Source organism: Ambystoma mexicanum, chromosome 9 (assembly GCF_040938575.1).
Source record: "Ambystoma mexicanum isolate Mex_15411 chromosome 9, UKY_AmexF1_1, whole genome shotgun sequence".
NCBI classification, from domain to species: domain Eukaryota; kingdom Metazoa; phylum Chordata; class Amphibia; order Caudata; family Ambystomatidae; genus Ambystoma; species Ambystoma mexicanum.
This window is the reverse complement of record NC_090931.1, coordinates 1,076,112,825-1,076,125,052: the sequence shown is the minus strand read 5'-3', so window position 1 is coordinate 1,076,125,052 and position 12,228 is coordinate 1,076,112,825. Positions and strand designations below refer to the sequence as shown.

Below are 12,228 nucleotides of genomic sequence, written 5' to 3'. Positions count from 1 at the left end.
ATTTCTGAATTAAAAGCGTCCTTCGAGAAGGGAGGGGCAGAATAACATCACACACGCTGCACAGCTATATGCAAATGCTCCATCAATTATAAATCTAAAACACTGCAATAATCAAATGTTCAAAGGCACGAGTACCAAGATAAAGTCAAGGAAGTGGGATGGAACAGTCTAGGAGCAGTTCTTTTCCACCATACTTAATTGCCAATTCTGATATTGAAACACAGGTAAATGAGAACAAGTTACTTACCCTATCTGGTAACGTTCTTTCGATGGGATGTTCCTCCAAAGTATTCCACATCTTTGACAGGTAATGACCACAACTGTGCTGCTTTGGAAATTTTTTCAGCGAAGGGGTCCTGCGTCGATGTCGTCTATACGTTGCCCTTGAGGGCCTCCATCGAGGGTCGACGTCACCGGATGTTATATATAGGACGCACGGCTCCCATAGCCTCAGTTGTAGTTTTTTTCCCAGAACGTGTGGCACCAATCTCCTGCCAGTATGACTGCAGAAAGCCTTGCAGAAATGTAAGCTGCCATTGAATAAGAAATTTTGTAGAGGGGCAGACTGGGAGGGTGCGATGTGGAATACGCCGGAGGAACATCCCATCGAAAGAACGTTACCAGATAGGGTAAGTAACTTGTTCTTCGAGGGGATTGTGTCCTCTGACATACTCCACATCTTTGACAGACTCCCAAAGCAGTACCAAAGTATAGAGGTGGGAAAAGAATTTACAAATTTAGAATTTTAGAATGCTGAATTAAATTGCTGAATACAGGACTGCCTTACCAAAGGCCAAATCCTGCCCATGGATGGAGTCCAAGGAATAGTGTCTCACAAAAGTATGGACAGAGGCCCATGTGGCTGCTTCGCAAATATTGCAAATCAGAACTCCCCTCTGTAGAGCAGTGGAGGACGCCAAACCCCTAGTAGAGTGAGCCCGTAAGCCTACTGGAGGGTCCTTTCCCGCCAACCGGTAACACTCACAAATCGTCAAAATGATCCATCTGGACAAGGTCTGTTTGGAAACAGCCTGACCTAAAAGCCTTCCAGCATAACCAACAAAGAGCTGATCGTCCACTCTGACCCGGGACATCCGTGAGAGATAGAAACTCAAAGCTCTCCTAGGATCCAACCTATGGAGCCTCTCCTCTTCCTTATCAGGATGTGGACGAGGATAAAACGCTGGAAGAATTACCTTTTGGCTCAAATGGAATTCCGACACAACCTTCGGAAGAAAAGAAGGTCGCACCCTAAAGACAACCCTGTCCTTATGGAACACAGTGAAGGGTGGTTTGGCAGAAAGTGCCTGCAACTCACTCACTCTGCGTGCGGAAGTAACCGCAACTAAAAATACAGTTTTAAAGGATAACAGTCGCAACGGACAAGAATGTAAGGGCTCAAACGGAGCTCCCATCAGGAACTTTAAAACCAAATTCAAATCCCAACCCGGCACCTGGAAAGGCGATGGTGGAAACACATTTGTTAGCCCTTTTAGAAACTGTGAAATCAAAGGAATCTTAAAATAAGAACATTCCTCAGACGAGCGCTTAAATATAGACAGCGCTGCAAGGTTACCCGTAATGGTACCCACTTGCAGGCCCTTGTGGGCTAAGGAAAGCAAAAAGGACAAAACCAAAGGAATGGAACATTGGAGAGGATCCACATTCTGTACCCTGCACCAGTCGCAAAACTTTCTCCAACGGCAACGGTACAGGGATTTCGTTACGGGCCGCCTGGCCGAAAGCAACACCTCCATCACATCTTCGGGGAGGTCCCAATCCTTTTACCTCAACCTTTCAGATACCAAACATGAAGGCTGAGAGACTTGACCTCTGGATGGAGAACCCGACCCCTCTCCCGTCTCGGTAGGGAAGACGGCGTGGAGGGCAGATGGACATGTCTAGAAGGTCCGGGAACTACACTCTCCTGGCCGATGTCGGAGTAATGAGGATCATCAGGGAATCGAACCTCTGTAACCTCTGCAACACTTGCCGAATGACGGGGACTGGGGGAAACGCGTACAGCAGTGGGAAGGACCACTCCACTACGAACGCGTCCCCTAAGGCTCCTCTTGGAGGAAATTCCCGCGAGCAGAATCTTTTGCACTTCCGGTTGGCACTGGTGGTGAAGAGATCCACTTGTGGGGTTCCCCAAAGGGAAAAGATCTCCAACAGAACTTCCTGAGCCAGCTCCCTCTCGTGAGAGACCATGCTCTGCCTGCTCAGAGCATCCGCCGCGTTTTAGTCCCGGGCCAGATGAACTGCCGAGATCGAAATTTCCTGCTGGATGGCCCAGAACCAGAGCTGCCTCGCCTCCCTGCACTACAGGAGTGACCCTGCCCCCCCTTTTTTGTTGAGGTAGTGCATGGCCACTGTATTGTCTGTCATAATCAGGACATTCTTCCCCCGCACAGACAGCAGAAAAGCCTTCAGGGCTAGCCTGACGGCCCTCAGCTCTAACAAACTGATGTGGAGTCTGGACTCCGACGGAGACCAATGGGCGCTGGCTGTCAACTCGTTGGCATGAGCTCCTCAACCCGTGAGGGATGCATCCGTCACGATCGCCACCTCCGGCCACGGTTGCCAAAATGGAGCACCCTTCATCAGATTGCCTTCGACGGCCCACCACAGAAGATCCTGGGCAACCGAGGGTGGAATCTGAACGGGATCGGACACCCTGCCGGCGAACTGTGACCACTGCATCTTGAGAGCCCACTGCAGAGATCCCATTTGCAGCCTGTCCTCTGGCACAGGAAAATGCAGGAGGCCATGAGGCCAAGCAAGCTCAATAACTCGAACTCCAGGAGACTCTGGCACAGTGAAATTTGTCCACCATCTGCAGAACGTGAAGAGCCCTCACCTGGGGAGGTGAACACAACCCCAGGGAAGTGTTGAGCACTGCTCCGATGTGGTACTTCTTTAAATTGAGGGAGAAGCCCAGCCTGTGAAGGGAGTGGCAGGTGACAGACAGGTGATCCAGGGCCTGCTCGGGAGAACGTGCCCTGATAACCCAATCGTCCAGGTAGGGGTAGACGTGAATCCCCCCTTTCCTGAGATACGCTGCAACCACCACCATCAGCCTGGTGAAGACCCTCGGGCGGAGGTCAATCCGAACGGCAGGACCCGAAACTGAAAATGCGAGTCGCCAACCGCGAACCTCAGGTACTTCCTGTGCTTTGGATGAATCGGCACATGAAAGTAAGCATCCTTGGGGTCGAGAGACACCAACCAATCCTGAAGTTGAAGGGCCTGGAGGACTTGAGAAAGAGTTACCATCTTGAACCTCTGCTTCCTGAGGAGCTTGTTCAGCCAACGCAAGTCCATGATGGGTCTCAATCCCCCGTCTTTTTTCAGGATAAAAAAATAAGGGGAATACCATCCCTTGTTCCTCTCCGCTACTGAAAGGGGCCCCTAGGGGTCCCTAACGTCTATGGAAACAAGGCGAGTCACCACACACGATAGATACGCCACACACTAGGTTGTATTCCCAAAGCTAGGGTTTATTGCAAAGCAAAAGTCTCAGTTGGCCAACTCGGTCTCATGCCCCGCGACGTGTATCTCTAGACCTCGAGGGACGCAAGAGAGTGAATTACGTACATCAGTTACATATATACAAAATGCATATCAAACAATCAGTTATGACATGTTTAACACCCCCCTTTTATTGGGTTTCTTTGAACTTGGTGTGATGATGGACATCTCCGACAACTATGACACCTTCAAACATCTATTCTAGTAACAATTTGCAATTTGTGAGTGTGAAGGCATCTTTCAGTTGTTGAATAGAACACAGCGCTTCTGTTCTTGGAAGTGAGCTACATACGGGGGGAAGAGTTGCATTCCGGACCTTGCTATCTATTAGGTGCTATTCGTGTCCTGGGAGCCGACACGCTCTAGCGGGCTCAGCAAAGGGGGGCCGTAAGAAAAGCATAATTCAAGCCTTTAGCTATATTATTCTGACATATTCTACCATATAACCAGACTGGCTGGCAGCTGCAAAATGATTAAATGCCCTGCAGCTCATCTTCAAGGCTACATTCGGGAGGGAGCCGGGCATTCTTCCTGGCCCTGCCTACGTTTGTGTTTCAACGATCTCTTGTTATCCTCTCGGCCCTGCGGCTTTGTCCTTTTTACGTACAGACAACAATGTTTTACAGTTGAGCAGTGTAAGCGGAAAATATACTGCGAAGCAATAGGAACAGAAAGCAATGAGCAATGGTTAGAAAACAAAATGGCGATTCTTGTTACATTAAAATGGCCATTCATTGGCAAACTCGAAAACCTATATTCTGTCAGCCGTATGCCAAACATCTCATCTATTTATTGAAACCTCCTCTAGTGATGATGAGTCTCAAGTACTTATGTCTGAATTTTGCATGCTATCGTAAACATCATCGTCTTCATCAATATCTATTGCCATCAACTCTTTTACTGCTCTCATCTCATTTGGGTCTTGATCAGTTCGACCGTGAGATGGTTTTTTCTTTGTCATCATATGCATACATCCTTCCGTACATCCCTCAGTTACCTCAGCGCAAAATATGGGTAGACAATGTATACAACAACAGCATGTTAGGAATATTACAAACACCACTACTAATATTGAGATCAACTTCCATCCCCAAGAACGTAGTATTCCGCAAAACCAAGATCCTATTCCCCAGCTTCCTTCTCCAGTAGGGAGTTCAGAGCTTAGGACGTACATTTTCTTTATTGCTTCAAAGAACGTGGGGGAATAGTCATTGACATAAACGCAACACGCTGATCCCACTATTTTGCAAATTCCCCCATTATCAACCAGGATCACATCGAGAGCCATTCTATTTTGCAGCGTCATTAACCTGATTCCTCTTTCTTCCAACTTCATGTTAAATGGTATATCTGTTGTTGTGTTTATTGTATTTTTTAGGATTTTAGGATTCTGGACAGTTACCTTATATTAGAGGAGTTCACTATTTGCCCTGAGAATGGAATGAATGATTTTGCTACATCAGTTGCTATTAAAACACCCTTGTCAGTCCTTTTGACTCTAGTTCTGGATAGTCTGGCCATGTCTGCTGTTTCGAAGAGGAATACCCCTGGGAACAGTAGACCTAGGTAACATGTACCTCCCCAGTTTCTGGGCAACCAAGGATATGCTTTCTCTCCACATATAAAATAAACAGTCTTTATAATTGACTCATTCTCAGCAGTGGTGGTGCAGGAAGAGGCTGGAACCGGTCCCGGCATGTATCTCGTCATCCTTCTTCTTTCTTATCACAGTTCGTTGTGGATATCTCTCTTCGTCGCGCTTGCTCTGATGTCAATAACGAGAAGATACTACATGCGTTTTAGGTTAAATCAATATCATACTCTTGAAAGAACAAAGTATTGGGTGACAGGTAAAAACAAGCTGGGCATTTCGAATTGTCGGGTTCCTGAATTTACAGAACGGAACGAAACATTAAAACATCCTATCTTAGAATGTCCCTTTTTTAGGGATCAAATGACAAAGTCCTTTTTAAGATTTATCAATGTGAACTATGAAGATTGTATGATTTCACTCTGGAACAGACTTATGAAAGGCAATGAGAAGGCTTTAATTTTTGCTTTGGTTGCTTTTCTGAAGGTCATTGATAAAGAGATTTTGTTACTTCATTGTTAAATTGTTTTTAACTCGAGTTTAATTTTATCTGGCATTTTTTTATATATATTGTAATGAGTTGATAAATTGTTAAATAGATGTTATTGTGTAATTTTGTAAAGGTTCTTTTAACTATATACAAATAAAAAAAAAAAAATAAGTTCAACGGAATTGTCACAGTTCAGTTCTGCCTGTCCTTTTTAGCCTGGATTTGTTTATTCGTTTTAAGGCAAGATCACTTGTCCTTTCTTATACTGCTCAGAGGACCTTTGATCAGTTATCTTATTGCCTTAGTAACATGTGCTCCCAGCTTGTCCGCTCTGGTTCCTGACACATGTACTTTTAATCAGTTATCTCATTGCCTTAATACCATGTGCGCCCAGCTTGTCCGCTCTGGTTCCTGACACATGTACTTTTATGATCGCACCGAGGAGCAGCGAGTCTTGAATTGTCCGACTTGCACAATTCTCACGCTTGTCTCCTCTACACCTCTAGTTCCTTCTTCGTCCCTGAGCTGAACCAGAGGTTGACATAAACATCAAAAAAGAACTACGGATCACTTTGTCTTTCGAGGCCGCAAGTTGTATCGCCTCACTCCTGGTATCGTGTGATCCGTGAAAAATGCCGGTGCACTTCCAGATTCAGGCTTAAAGGCAGCCTGTGGCGCTACTGCAGGTGCTGGTGTGCGCCGCGCCAATGATGCAGATCCGTTCTTTGGCGTGCTGGCGGGCGCCAAAGGGGTAAACCATTTGTTTCTGCTGGTATTTGCAAGGCAGATTTCGTGTCGGCCAGCAGTGATGTCGATTCTGCTGGGCAACGTTGGGATACTCGTTGCCCTTCCCCCTCTTTGGCAATCATCTCAGGCTTTGTTTCGAGTTTCCCTTCTCGTTTTGGCAGATTAGGTGGCTGCTTACTGGCAACAGTCTCTTTTGTTTCTGGGACCGCTGTCTCTTTCCGGTCATCAGTGTCAGACAAGTCTTTCAGTGCAGTTGGAATCTTCTTGGCATGGGTGGCATGGATCCACGACTTCCTTCCATCCACCCTTATTGGCGTCTGCGTCGCCAAGAGTACTTGATAAGGCCTGCGCCACCTAGGTGCTAATGATGACTTTCTTTCAAAAAATGTTAGCAGCACCCAGTCGCCTGGCTCCAGCGCGTGCCCCGAACCAGTGTATCTCACTGGTAATGCCTCCTGCACCTGCTGATGAATCAAACACCATTTTTGCATTAAAAGGCCACAATAAGTACTAAGCACAGGATGTTCTACCTCACTAAGTCGTTTTGGCTGTGGTGCGCACCATACATTTGCCGGCCTCCCCATCACAATCTCGCACGGGGAGAGCCCAGTTTTAGCCTGTACAGACGTACGCATGCATAATAGTGCTATTGGTAATGCATCCACCCAACTCAACTTGCTTCCCGCACAAATCTTGCTAGTCTTTGATTTAAGAATCCTGTTGTGCCTCTCCACAAGACCGGCAGAACTCAGATACCTTGAACTATGGAATCTCTTATCAATCTGAAGACCAGCACATATCTGTAATACCGCTGCGCCCACAAAATGTGGTCCATTATCGGACCATAGGACACGGGGCAAGCCAAATCTGGAAAAGTACTCCTTAAGCATTACTTTTGCCGTGCTCATTGCTGTGCAGTCCTTCAAGGGATATGCCTCCACCCACTTACTGAATGCACAGATCACCACCAAGACGTATTTTAAGTTTTGGCACCTCACCATCTCTATGAAATCAAAATGGATCACCTCAAATGGAATAGAGGGTGGGCCAAAACTGCCTGTTGGAGTCACTGTTCCCTTCCCTACATTGTGTTGCAAACACGTGATACAGTTCTGCACCAACCTCTCTGCATTCTTTTTTATGTTTACATTCTGCCAAACTGTAGAAAGGTGCTGTATTATCTTCCTCGCACAGATGTGCGTAGGGCTGTGGGCCTTTGTGACCATTGCAGTCACGTACGAATTTGGCAACATCCAGTTTCTAGTTCCCTTGTCCACCCAACAACCCTCCAGATCCAACTCAGCTGATCCCTCTGCCCACCCCTGTATTTCATCGGCCGTAGCTTCGGCCTGCATTTCTTTGACAGTGGCAACTCCATTTTCTATCATACAGGGTACTTCCTCAGTGTGAACCGTCATCATTTTGGTATTCAAATCAGTGGCAGTTTGTTTCGCAATCCTGTCTGCAAACGCGTTTCCCTCTCCTACTTTGCATGCTACTTTTTTGTGTGCCTCGCATTTCACTATTGCTAGGTGCTTTGGCAGCGTGAGTGCAGACAGTAATCGTACAATCAAAGGGCCATGTTGAATTCTGGCGCCATGTGATGTCAAAAACCCTCTCTCAGCCCAGAGTCGACCAAAGTTATGAACCACTCCAAAAGCATACTGACTATCAGTATATATATTCACATTCAAATTTTCCGAAATCTCGCAGGCTCTGGTTCATGCTATTATCTCTGCGGCTTGTGCCGAATTGTAAGGAATTCTTTTGCTTTCTACAACGCTCTCTAGGGTAGTGATAGCATATGCGGCAGTTGTCGCGCCATCTGGTAATTTAAAACATGAGCCGTCACAAAATAACTCTCAATCTGGCTCTTTCTGTGGGATATCACTTAAATCAACTCTCTCCTTGGTTTCTTCCTCAGTGACCATTAAGCAATCGTGGGGGGGTGATTCATCCTTCCCAATTTCTTTTATGGTCGGTGGCATTAATTCTGCAGGATTCAACACGCTACACCTCATAATTTGGATATGGGGCGCGAACAAGATAATCTCATATCTTGTCAATCTAGCAGAGGTGAGGTGTTGCGTCTGTGTCCTATTTAATAGAACGTCTATGGCATGTGGCACCATCAAAATTAAAGTGTGCCCCAATACCATCCCTTCCGTTTGTTTCACTGACGCAGCAGCCGCCGTGACAGATCACAAACATCGTGGTAGTGCGCGCGCTACAGGGTCCAGCGCAGAAGAAAAATAGCGCATGGCCTATTTCTTCCACCTTGTTCCTGTGTCAAAACCGCCAATGCACATCCTTCACTTTCACACACAAATAGTCTAAAAATGTTCTCATAATTTGGCGTGCCCAAAACTGAAGCCGAGCATAATGCAATTTTCAATCCATCAAATGCTTTCCGACATTCCTCATCCCACTGCAAAGGCATACTGCATCCTTTCTAGTCAAATTCACCAACGGCTTCACAATTAACGCAAAATTACCAATCCATTGTCAGCAATATGAAGCCATGCCTATTATGGCTCTGACTCCTTTTTGTGTCTTTGGAATAGGCATACAAGAAATACTTTCTATGCGTTCTGGCGTTAGTCTTCTCCCTCCTTTCGCAAGTAGGTAGCCCAAATAGGCCACCTCCTTTCGATTATATTGGAATTTCTTCAAACTAGCTATATGGCCATGTGCCGCTAGGTGTGACAGTAGTAATACAGTGCTTTCTTTATAAATCTCCTCTGTGTCAGCAGCTAACAAAAGATTGTCTATGTATTGCAAGAGTACACAACCCATGGGTAATTCTAGCATGTCTAGCTGCTCTTTTAAAGCTCAACTGTAAATACTTGGACTTTCCGTGTAACCTTGCGGAATCCGCGTAAATGTAAATGATCGTCCTCCTAATGTGAACGCGAACAAATATCTGCTGTCCTTGTCTACTGGAATACTGAAGAACGCGTTTTTCAAATCTACTACACTAAAATATTCTGCTGAAACAGGTATCATTGTCAATATTGTAGTGACATCTAGCACTAGAGGAAATTGTGGATCTACTACCTTGTTCAATGCACGCAAATCTATTATAAAACGGTATGGTACCTCATTGCCTCCTTTTTTATAAACTGGAAGAATCGGGCTATTGCATGTACTGCCTGTAATTTCCTCGATTACTGTCATGATCACTGCTTCCAAGGAGCCAGGACCAGCCCAACGTCCTTGGAAGCAGGCCCCTAACCCTAATCCTAGGCACCAGACGGTCCCCACGGGGACCTTTTGGACCTTGTCCTGGCGCCGGTGGCACCAGGCTCATCAGAATCATCGGTCCCGGCGCTGGAAGCGCCGGGCTCATAATATGTGTGCAGATGCTTGGGTGGACTTACCTGGAGCAGACCATGCTGCTTACTTACCAACCACTTAGAAGTCCTCTGTGAACAGGAACTACTTTCTTACCTGGGTGGGGCTAGCTCCACTCCCTGGATTCAGCACTGGAAAGCTTCTGGAACTGGAACTCTTTTCTTACCTAGGCGGGGCCGTGGAGGAAGACGCCTCATCACTCCAAGGCTATTTAAACCACACCCGATAGACGAAACGTGCTTCGCGTTATTCTGCATCTGCAGCAGAACGCTCACCGAGTCTGTTCCAGCCTTTCTTCTTACGATCCTGAATCTGCAAGAATCATACTCACCATTCCTGCATCCTGAATCTGCAAGAAGTATACTCACCATTCCTGCATCCAGTCGACAGCAGCACCTGCAGAGAAAAGAAACAGCAGGTTAGCAAGGCAGCCTTAACTCGCAGTGCTACTCACCTGATCCATCGGCTGCGGTCATTTTCGGCACGCTGCACCTCCGCCTGCGAAGACAAAAGCATTGTCACTACTTACCGGCACTCCGTGAATTCTGGATTTCTTCACACTGCATCGCCGCCTGCGTAGATAAAAGCATTGTATCTACTTACGGACATTCCGCGGACTCCGGCGCTGCAAACCAACTTCTGAAAGACAAAAGAAGAGACATTAGACAGGTATTTACTTACGCCCATCGCGCTCTTCGCAATAGAACGCCTGCAATACTCCGGCGTCTCTTCAGCACAAACTACGCTGCAAGGGAAAAGACAGTTAGAGCGCTTGCATTTACTCACGCATTTCCAGGCGCTTCACTCCATCTTCCTCAAGAGTCCTGCAAGACAAAAGGGAGAAAAGCATTATACGAAGGCCTGTTCAATGTTAACGTGCCTTGCACCTAAAGACTATAAAGACTAAAAAGGTGTCTGGAAACTCACCGCTCGTGCAGTTAACGACGGTAACAGTCTTCTGAGTCCAAGAGGCCTATGTTTCACCAGTGAAGGAACTGGCAACAGCGCCCTGCACCAGACGCAGATGGAGAGCCCAGCATTCACCTATCTAAGGTTAGCACGTTGACCTGGGGGCTCTACGGAGAGGGAGAGAAAGGAAGAGGGACATTGAACAACCCAGACCATTAACCCCCATATTCTTTCACCTGCAGAAATCTCACCCTACGAGTTCGACACACAGTGCGAAGAGGTTCGACCCCAGAAGCCCATCGGGTTCTGCACATCACCTTTCGAGTCACAGACACCTTCCTGCCAAGATCAGCGCCTCCGTGGGAATCAGGTGAGCGTTACAATTACCCCTAATTTCACCAAATCTGTAACAATACTCTTCAATCCTTTCTCACCTTCAGCCGAAATTCTGTATTGGGGTATTCGCGGTAGGGTAACACCTTCTTTCAAAATTATCTTTACTGGCTCTATCTTTAAACATCCTACATCATTGTCATGCATTGCCCATATACAGGTTGGTACTTTACTTAGTTCCCCTGGTAACGCTTCAGACATGAATTCTGACACAGGGGCATCATGTGGCCAAATTGTTAGAAACACTCCGTCCGCCGTGCAATGTATAACGGAACCTAGTTTTTTCAACAAATTTAATCCCAACAAATTCTCCCCACAATTTTCTGTTAAAAGGAAAGGACAATGTTCAGTAAATGGTCCTATTGTAACTGGGACTGGTTTGGACACTGGGTTTATGACTGGTGTATCTGCAAACCCTACGGAAACATTCTTTTGCCCTGACAGTGGTATATCCGGAACCAAGTGGTGGTCTATTGAACACTTCTGCGCTCCAGAATCTACAAGAAAGCGGTGCTCCTCATTCCCGACTCTCATTTCTACGTAGGGTCCTCTCTGATTCACGTGAATATACACTAGTTCCGACCCCTATCCTGGGCTGTCCTATTGGGGGAATAACACATCGTCCAATGTGTAATCATTACTATTACTGTAATACGTGTTTGGCTGTGTATCGAAAATGTTTGCACTCTTTCCTCTATATCCCCCACTCTGGTTTCCATATTGTTCATTTTGCTGTCCCTGACTCTGGGTTGGGCCATTTTGGTTTTGGCCTTGGTTTTGATTACCTCCGTTATTGTGATGCTGCTGCATACTATTCCTATTTGGCCCATTCGCTCCTGGGTGTCCTCTATGCTGTCTCCTCTGACCAGACACATTTCTATTCTGTAGATGCGGACATTGCGCTCGCCAATGTCCTTCCTCCTTACAATACGCACACTGATTTGGTCCCACTGTTCCCCCATGCATATTCGAATTACTCCTTCCTTGTGCGTTCCCTCTCCCTCTATTATGTCCTACTACTTGCTGCATTAATACCCGTGTTTTAAGATTTACCCTATCCCTCTCTTCTTTTTCTTTTCCCGCAGTCACTCTGTGCTCATAATATTGGGCCATATGTAATACTTCGCCCAACGTCTTTGCTTGCCATGCACTCTCTGATGTCATTATTAAATCCTGAATTGGAAGTTTTAACCCCCTCACATATTTGTGAACA

The 12,228-nt window shown here is 46.4% G+C and overlaps 1 protein-coding gene across 6 annotated transcripts in view; it reads right to left on the bottom strand.

Annotated features, from left to right (window-relative positions):
* CCDC148 (coiled-coil domain containing 148) overlaps nt 1-12,228 on the bottom strand; it is a 1,950,480-nt gene that overhangs the window by 352,446 nt on the left and 1,585,806 nt on the right. The gene's annotated exons all lie outside the window — the stretch shown is intronic.